Here is an 8548-nt window from a genome sequence, read left to right as displayed (position 1 = left end):
AAATAAAAAACAAGAAATCTTAGGGTGTTTTTTTTTTTTTACACTGACCATTAAGTCTATTCTATTCAAACTTCCTGTTCTGTACAGATTATTTTTCAGCAGGATCATTATCATCACAGACAGGATTACAACAGGTAACAACTCGACAGTAGGTAGAACAGAATAAAAGATTCAGAATATGTCAAGTACCAGCTCACCTCCCATTTCACAATGAACTTCTATAATTCAATAAGGTTGGAGCTCGCAGTACGAATCTAACATTACACTTAGTAGTCAGTGTGAAAAGGGCAAGATTTTTATTTATTTTTTTCTATGTACATAGTGATTAAAACATAGTAAAACATTTTAATTACACCACGTTTTAATCGTACTCAATAAAGACAAGAGTTTTAATCAAGCCTGGCGCTGGACTTTGCCTTCCTACACCTTTATTCTGTGGACATCAGACATATGGATGCATGCACCTGCCATCATTTGATTCACGAAGGCAACCGGATATGGACTACTACAACCTTCTCAGGCTGAGCCGATATATCTTTCTTTCTGTATAAATTAGTATAGGTAACTTTATTCCATATGTGCCCTGAGACTAGTGATGAGCTAGCACTACCATGCCTGGGCGCTCTGTACTCTTAACAAGCAGGTCAGACGTTCGGACAGGTCCAACTCGTGCACAGAGTATAATGAAAGACAATGGGACACTCGAGCATTTTTTGGCAAGTTCTTCCAAAAAAAAAAAAAAAAAGTGCTCTGGGTCCCCATTGACTTCCATTACACTCTGTACACGAGTTGCGCCCGTACAACTGCTGGTTACGAGACGCGAGAATGGTAGTAGCCCTGACATCACACAATTCATTATATATACAATGAGTGATCCATACAAATCAGAATAAAAGTAGAGGGACAGGCAATAGCAAAATACAAAATCCATCACTCAAGCAACCGGACTGGTGGTATTACGTCACCTTTGCTTTTCACATAGATCTATACTAAGCTTTCAGCTCATCATTAGCTGCAGATACAGAAGTTTAGCGTCTAAAGGCGACCATCCAATGCTCTACAAACCTGAAAAGTTCTCCGGCCATGAGCTCCGGCTGTGTAGAGAGGTCCATATGGTAGAGGTAAGAGCGGGGCTTGTGCAGCGCTTATCTCCTGCTCGGTTTACAGCCCTCAGCTGGTGTTTGTCTTGTGGACAGGCTGCCAGGCAGGAAGAGAGGGAAATGGAGATCAGCTCAGCTCCACATTTCATAACAGCCATTCTACGGATCACTGCCTGCGCTGCTGCGAGAAGAGCCGCACAGTAATGAGAAGCTGCACAGCACCCTATTCAGGATTTATACAGGAGATTTCTATTTCAAACACAATTTCTTCAGTATTTCTTTAGTAAACTGCAAAAGGATTGACTGATCTGCCTCCTCTGGGTCTTAGTGTCAACTCTCCGTAATAAAAGTGGCAATAAAAGTAAACGCCACCCTGGAATACATTACTGTAGACACAGAAAATATAGAATATCGTCTTAATTATCTACAAATTCTGCTACCTTTATTATTTATTTTCAGTACTCCCCTAAGGGTCCATGATCAGGGTAATGTGGCGTTGTGGACGAAGCATATTTTCGCTGCGTTCTCCCGCGCAGAGAACTCTAGCGTCTGCGCAAGGGAAGTTGACATGCTGTGGATAGAAACCCGCAACGCAAGTCAGTTTACACAGCATTAAAAAGAAGCAGTGTACAAGAGATTGCTATCAATCCCATCCACTGTACTACGCAGAGCTTTGGACGCAGCAAAAATACATTGAACCAAAACCGCTGCTATTCCTGATTGTGGGCACCAGGGCTGTGGAGTCGGTAAGCCAAACCTGCGACTCAGACTCCTCAATTTCCCTTGCACTGACTCGACTCCACGACTCCCACATATATTGCTTATATTTAAGTGAAAAATGTATTGTAGTGCAATGTGAACATCAGACATTTAATCATTTTTATGATACAATAATCAAGATATTCAGATAAAATATAATTTATTGCAATACTTTAGAACACAAAAAACTGTAATAAATTGTAAATATGTAATACACTATGTAATATAGATTACATACATCATTGTATATTATATATATATATATATATAGTATATATATATATATATATATATATATATATATATATACATACATACATACATACATACATACATATACATACATACATACATACACACACACATATATACACACACACATATACATACATAGATACACACACACACACACACACACACACACACACACACTCTGATACTGTAATAAAACTATGTAAGTGGCAAAGGACAGTTTTCAACAAAAACATACTAACATTTGTGCAGTCTATGAATTTGTCCTAAGAAATAGAATTGCCTCCATCAGACCCGGCTTCGCAGATGACCTCAAATCTGACTTAATGTTAAGGCTAGAGAACAACCTCTCTACATTAACTTAATTTGGATTGGAGGCAAAGCCATAACCACATGGGCAACATCGCTAACAATTTCCAGGTATAAAGGAATTGCCTCATGCACAGTCAGTTTTGATGAACGGTTGAAGTTTTCTATTTCTTTGAAAACAAGTGAAAAATTTTGCTGAAATCTGGCCAATCTGCTTGCTATAGTTGATGGAGTGAAATCTTTTTCCTTGCGGCAACGCATTGCCTGTTCCATTTCATCCAAATACTTGTCAAAGTTAAACTCCTCATCTGATGAGGATGAAGATATGGCAGCAGTAGCACTGTCAGGCCCCAAGTCCTCTTGCACCTGGCAGTCCTGTAGCCCCTCATCCTAACTGCTACCTCAGTCAGAGCTTCTTTTCTGTTAGTAAGTTGTTGTTGATCATCAAGCAGTATACGATGACTTGGGTCCACAAACAGCTGCCAGAAGAATTTTATTTTCCAATAGCTGTGTCATGCTCCGTTTCAGTGAAGCAGAAATGCCATCTGCGATTAAATCTCCTCTTTGGGACAGGCAAAATAGCAAGTTCTTCCACGCCCTTATGAAAATGCCATGAGTTAAATCCTCAACATGCAATTTTTTAGTCACGGTAAATGGGTGATTAAGCAATTCCTTCAATTCAGCCACCTGTGTCCATTGACCTTCATTTAATGTTACTTGAGGGTTCACCATATCTATAAGAAACGATTTTAGTTCAAGCAATCGCTCAGTCATTAAATATGTGCTGCCCTACCGAGTGGCTTAAATCGACAATTGCACCTTTCCAGCACGTCTCTTCAAGATGGAATCAATTTTAGGGGTTCTGGCGGCAAGAACCAATTTCCTCACTTTTCCAATCAGATTTCCAGCATGTTCCTCTTGCAGACTCTCTCTTATTGCCAGCTGCAGCGTGTGCACAACACAGCGCATGTGATGAATATGAAAGTGTTTTGAAACAGCTTCAACAAGATCATCTAATCCTAAATTATCATTTTGCTATTCTTCTGTTGTAATATCTGTTTGTTCCTCGGTTACATGAACAGCACTGTGGCCTTCCATCTCACACATACTGAATCCTAAATTTACTTCTAGCTGTTGTTCATTACTCTCATTCATCAGTTTAATTGTACTTATGTTTGAAGCATTGTCCGTTATTTTTCTAATCTGCTTTTGCTCTTGAAAGCATTAGGAGCCGCAAAAACCTTTCAGGTGATGCGGGTTTTTTAAAAATCTGATCTGCTTTTGCAGCTGAAAAAACGTATCCTCAAAAAACGCTGTAAAAACGGTGTGTGTGAATGTAGCCTTAGATCAGGAACAGAACAGACATTTATAGGACATTTCATAACTTTCCCAAATTCCTATGAAAAATATTCAGTACATTCTGCATTGAACTACTGTCCCCAATTTATTATATATTTTAGGAGCCGGTCCATTTTATACCGACTCCACCAAAATTAACACAGACTCAGACTCCACAGCCCTGGTGGGCACCGGCCCCTACAGTACAAAGCTATCCCTCTGCACACACTGCATGGAGCAAACCGTCATCTAAAGCTGGCCAGGGATGTCAATGCATAAATAAGTTATACTGAGACCATACTGGACGTAAAACCTGACAAGTTCCCTTTAAGAGATGTATTCCTCTTAATGAATTTGGCACATCTTACTCCAGCATACTCTTCATCAAGCATGGCATATAAAAAAATCAAGTAGATTAACCGGAGTCGAATAGGTCTAAAATCCAACAGAATGATGTAAACTTCTCAGATAGTGAGGGTCACATATCAGATGGCCTGGTATATCCTCTGTGGAATTTCCAGAGCGTCAAAACTGCTGTGAAATGCACAACACTAAATATTATTGCAGATTTTGTTCTGTGTTTTGTTATGCACCACCATGATGGAGATAAAATTAACATGCTCGGTTTTTAGATCAAAATATTGTAAAAGGAACTATTCCAAAGTGTACTGTATCCTGAAGGTGGCGCACTACATCAGCACAGGGCAGATTACCCATTGTGTTATTCCTAGGGAATTCGAACCTATCTCCTACCTTGGGAGGGTCCTTGTTTATTCAGGGTAGCTTGCATTACTTGGGTGCTCCCCTTGTAAGGGCAGAAGCAACTGCATGGGGCACGACAGGGGTTAGGACTTTATATTTTGCTTGGATCCTACCTCTGAGTAACCCTCAAATCCGCCTGTATTCTCATCTAATTGGTGGCAATTGGTCTGCCCATGGTGAAGAACTGGGTGAGATCTATCCTTTTTTCTGTATATAATTTGTGTGTTTTCGCACAATTTTTGCACTGCACTTTATGGAATGGTTTTAAAAGTGATTAATTAAAAGTTTATATTTTAGTCCTTGCTCTGTTAAATTATCAATTCAGGACTTTTGGCAATATCTGTCTGCTTGGCAGATTGTATTTATAGTTATCGCTCACATCACCAGAGTGCACACGACTACACCTCTATGCATTCTCTAAGGGACCGCAGGAGTGATACCACTAAATTTTAAATTTAATCTGAAATGTCTAAATAATAATCACTTATCTAATATATTCCCTGCCATCCACTCCCCTCTAGCAGATTTTTTTTTTATTACTTCCCTTTTGATGACATTTCATTTCTTTTATCTAAAAATGCCTAGTGCATGCTGGGATACTGGAATAGGACGTCATCAGGGGCAGTGACTGCTTTCCCCACCATGAAACAAAGCGTCATCACTAGAGATGAGCGGACAGGTGGAAGTTCGGTTCGGCAGATTCAGCCAGACTTAGATAAAGGTCAGTTGGGGACTCTGACTTGACCAGGACCCCAATGGAAGTCACTGATTGGGCAGTTCGAGTCTCCGCCCACATGCAGCCAGCCATACCAGGTCACTTCCAGGAGCAGGTGTGAGTCGGGGGGGGGTTTAATTTTTTGTGTGTTGCACACTACATCTGATCACGCTGTTACCCCCAGTGTGAGCCGTTCACACACTGCAAGAGGCTGCACTGGGCACAGCAATGCTCGTGTGAGTGGTCATTTTTCAGCACTGGTGTGGTGCTTTTAGTCTAAGGTCCCTGCCTCTACTCTTTTACTCACCCACCAGCGCTTTCATGTTTTTTTTTTTTGAGGAGTTGGTCTATTACCGCGGCGCCATCTTGTGAAAGGAACTTTTAATTAGTTGGAAGACAGAAGTTCTGTCACAAATGCTCAACAGAAGACAGAGTCAGAACGAGGCTCTCATAGACTTGTATTGAAGAGTAACCTCCGGCACGCTCAGTGAAACAATGGAGCTGTCGGTAGTTCATAAACTGTCGCAGACCGGGGGGGGGGGGGGTATAAGGCAGAGGCAGGTGACTTGGATTTAAAGGTAACCTGTCAGGTCCCATATGCGTCCTAACCTAAAAGCAGGGTGATCTGTGGCCTAGAAATCCCTTCCTACCCATCATTGTGTTGTAATATTGTGTAATATGAATGCATAAAAATGATTACTTACATATTCCCTATGTCAATTATAAGAGGGTCTAGTCCCCTTGGCGTCGCATCACCCTGTGGGCGTTTGCATGCTTTCCGTGTTATTGCGCCCCTGTGGGTGTGCTACCATGGATTTACAGACAGACGTCACTGTCGTTCCTTGAGATCCTGCGCACTTACCATTCCCACAGTCTTGTTATCTGGGTGCCTACTTCTCGTCTTCAGACGTGCACTGCGCATACTCAGAAGACTCCTGCGGTTCCAACCAAGCACAAATCTCAAGGAACAACGGTGACGTCACTCATGTAAATCCATGGTATCACACCCACAGGGGCGCAATACCACAGAAAGTATGCAAATGCCCACAGGGCGATGCGACGCCCAGGGGACTAGAGCCTCTGATCATTTACATAGGGGATATGTAATTAATAAAACATTTTTATGCATTCATAATACATAATATTACAACACAGGGATGGGTAGGAAGGGGTATCTAGGCCACACATCACCCTGCTTCTAGGTTAGAACGCACATGGGACCTGATAGGTTCCCTTTAACAGTTAAATAAAGATTTTAAAAAAACCAAACCCTGGTATGGTGCTTTAAAGGGACATCGCCTTGTTATATTTAATATAACAGAACTAATAGTGTGTAAACATACTGAGATTTCAGTGATCTAACACAAGGGGGCTGTGGAGGGGGGGGGGGGCAGAGGTAGATCGGCCGACAATCTAATGTGTAGGACCAGCATTAGCAGATCACCACAGATATTATCATAACTGCGATGAGCATGGTACTAGCCGGCTTCCTCACAGACGAGCTGGACTTTTAAGGTTGGCCATCAAGAAAAGACAAATAAAAGACATTTAAAGATTAAAGTTCAATGATTGAGTCCTGGAGAAACCGGATGTAAGATGTTTGTCTTGGCTGCAGCGACTACAGAGATAGAAAATAAAGCTCCACTTACACATTGAAGCTTTGGGGTTTTTAATAGACAGAATATAATGTACATCCTGAAGTTTCTCTTTTAGGATCTTTAGGTCTCAACCGTAAATGTCCATTACTTTGACCGATTACAATGAAGCGAGCGTACCAGCTTCAGGACCACTACTGATGTGATCTCCTGGAATTTCTAAACCACATGTAAAAAAGGTACTAAATGTAAAAAAAAAAAAAAAAAAAGAAAAAAAGCCCTTAATTTATAAGTAAATCCACAATAAAAAGGACTTTTTACATACACAAAAACACAGAGGTACAGAGGGTCATCATATCTCTTCACTTCTGGATAAATGAATTACAAAACTTCAATCCTTTGCAAAATTAAAGACGGATAGCACTTTGTAAAATAAATAAATCTGATGTGTCACCACTTTTTGATAACCCTTTATTTTTCCCCATTGACCTGTGGGCTACAACTTTGGTGTACATAATAATAATAAATTTTATTTATATAGCGCCATCATACTCTGCAGCACTTTACAATCAGGTGGGGGCTTGTACATGTGATGTTGCGATTGCTTTCTATTCCCCCTTATGTCAAATTATTTTGGGAAAAAAAACCCTATACATTTCCATTTGAGATCTAATATGTGAGAAGATTAAATCCGGAACATGAGACTGGTAATTTCAGTTAATGCAGGTGACGCCCACCATGTAAGTCAAAAGATGCTTAGCGGTTCCATAATGTGTCAGACACATCTGTCAAATATAAGAACATATATATATATATATATATATATATATATATATTTTTTCACACACACACATACATACATACATATACATACATATATATATATATATATATATATATATATTTTCACACACATACATTTATATATATATATATATATATATATATATATATATATATATATATATATATATATATATATATACACGTACGTACACACACAGTATCTGAGGTATTAGTCGATATTATGGCCAAAATACAAAAGTAGCCTACAAACCACGTCACGGTTCCTCATACTTGTAGGTCCCTACACTAATCTATGATCGAATACTATGGGCGTGTAATAGGCTGCTGACTGGGTTACTATACGCCTGTAAGTGTGAACAGAGCCCTATGCAAGCCACTAGTGTGCAATTTTACCATTCAGCGATCACCCTCTCCATATTCAGGAGTTGTGTGAGTGATTTGCTCCTCTTGCACCTGTGATTTTCCATCTATTGGGGGTCTGGTTGCACCCTGGTAGTGCATTAGTTTCTCTTGGCCTGAGCAGTTCATCACTGCTTTATCCTGCTGTGAGTATTCTAAATTGTGGAGGATATTTAGGCCTCTTTTTGCTATTTTTCTAAAAGTAGTTAAGCAATTCATCCCATCTCATTCTTTATGTGAAAAAAAAAGCATAAAAAAATGCAGGTAAGTGATGAAGCTGTAAACAAGACGTGAGCCAAGACTCTCCATGGGCAAATACAGTCCTGGTAGTAGGAGCACAAACAGAAAGGAGACATTCCTGCACCACCCAAAAGACGTCAGGGAAGCTGGAACACGCTGCAGAGCCCCTCAGGACACAGAGTGCACAGTGACCGTACTGTATGTGTGCCGCGCGGTGTGGGGTATGGCGACATTTACACTACTGAGGCCTCACTATGTTATATCAGACGCAA

At 40.3% G+C, this 8548-nt stretch overlaps 1 protein-coding gene across 2 annotated transcripts in view; it reads right to left on the bottom strand.

Moving 5' to 3' along the window:
• Nucleotides 1–8548, bottom strand: part of FNDC3A (fibronectin type III domain containing 3A) — a 356645-nt gene that overhangs the window by 305331 nt on the left and 42766 nt on the right. The window contains exon 1 of one of the 2 annotated variants that reach the window (XM_075337266.1): nucleotides 1066–1197. The exons of the other annotated variant lie outside the window; for it this stretch is intronic. The gene's annotated coding sequence lies outside the window, so the exon portion shown is untranslated. Of the gene's footprint in view, nucleotides 1–1065; nucleotides 1198–8548 lie in introns of those variants that run through there. 2 annotated transcript variants of the gene reach the window in all.

The sequence above is a fragment of the Anomaloglossus baeobatrachus genome, chromosome 2 (genome assembly GCF_048569485.1).
Source record: "Anomaloglossus baeobatrachus isolate aAnoBae1 chromosome 2, aAnoBae1.hap1, whole genome shotgun sequence".
Taxonomy (NCBI): domain Eukaryota; kingdom Metazoa; phylum Chordata; class Amphibia; order Anura; family Aromobatidae; genus Anomaloglossus; species Anomaloglossus baeobatrachus.
This window is presented reverse-complemented; position numbering and strand designations above follow the sequence as displayed.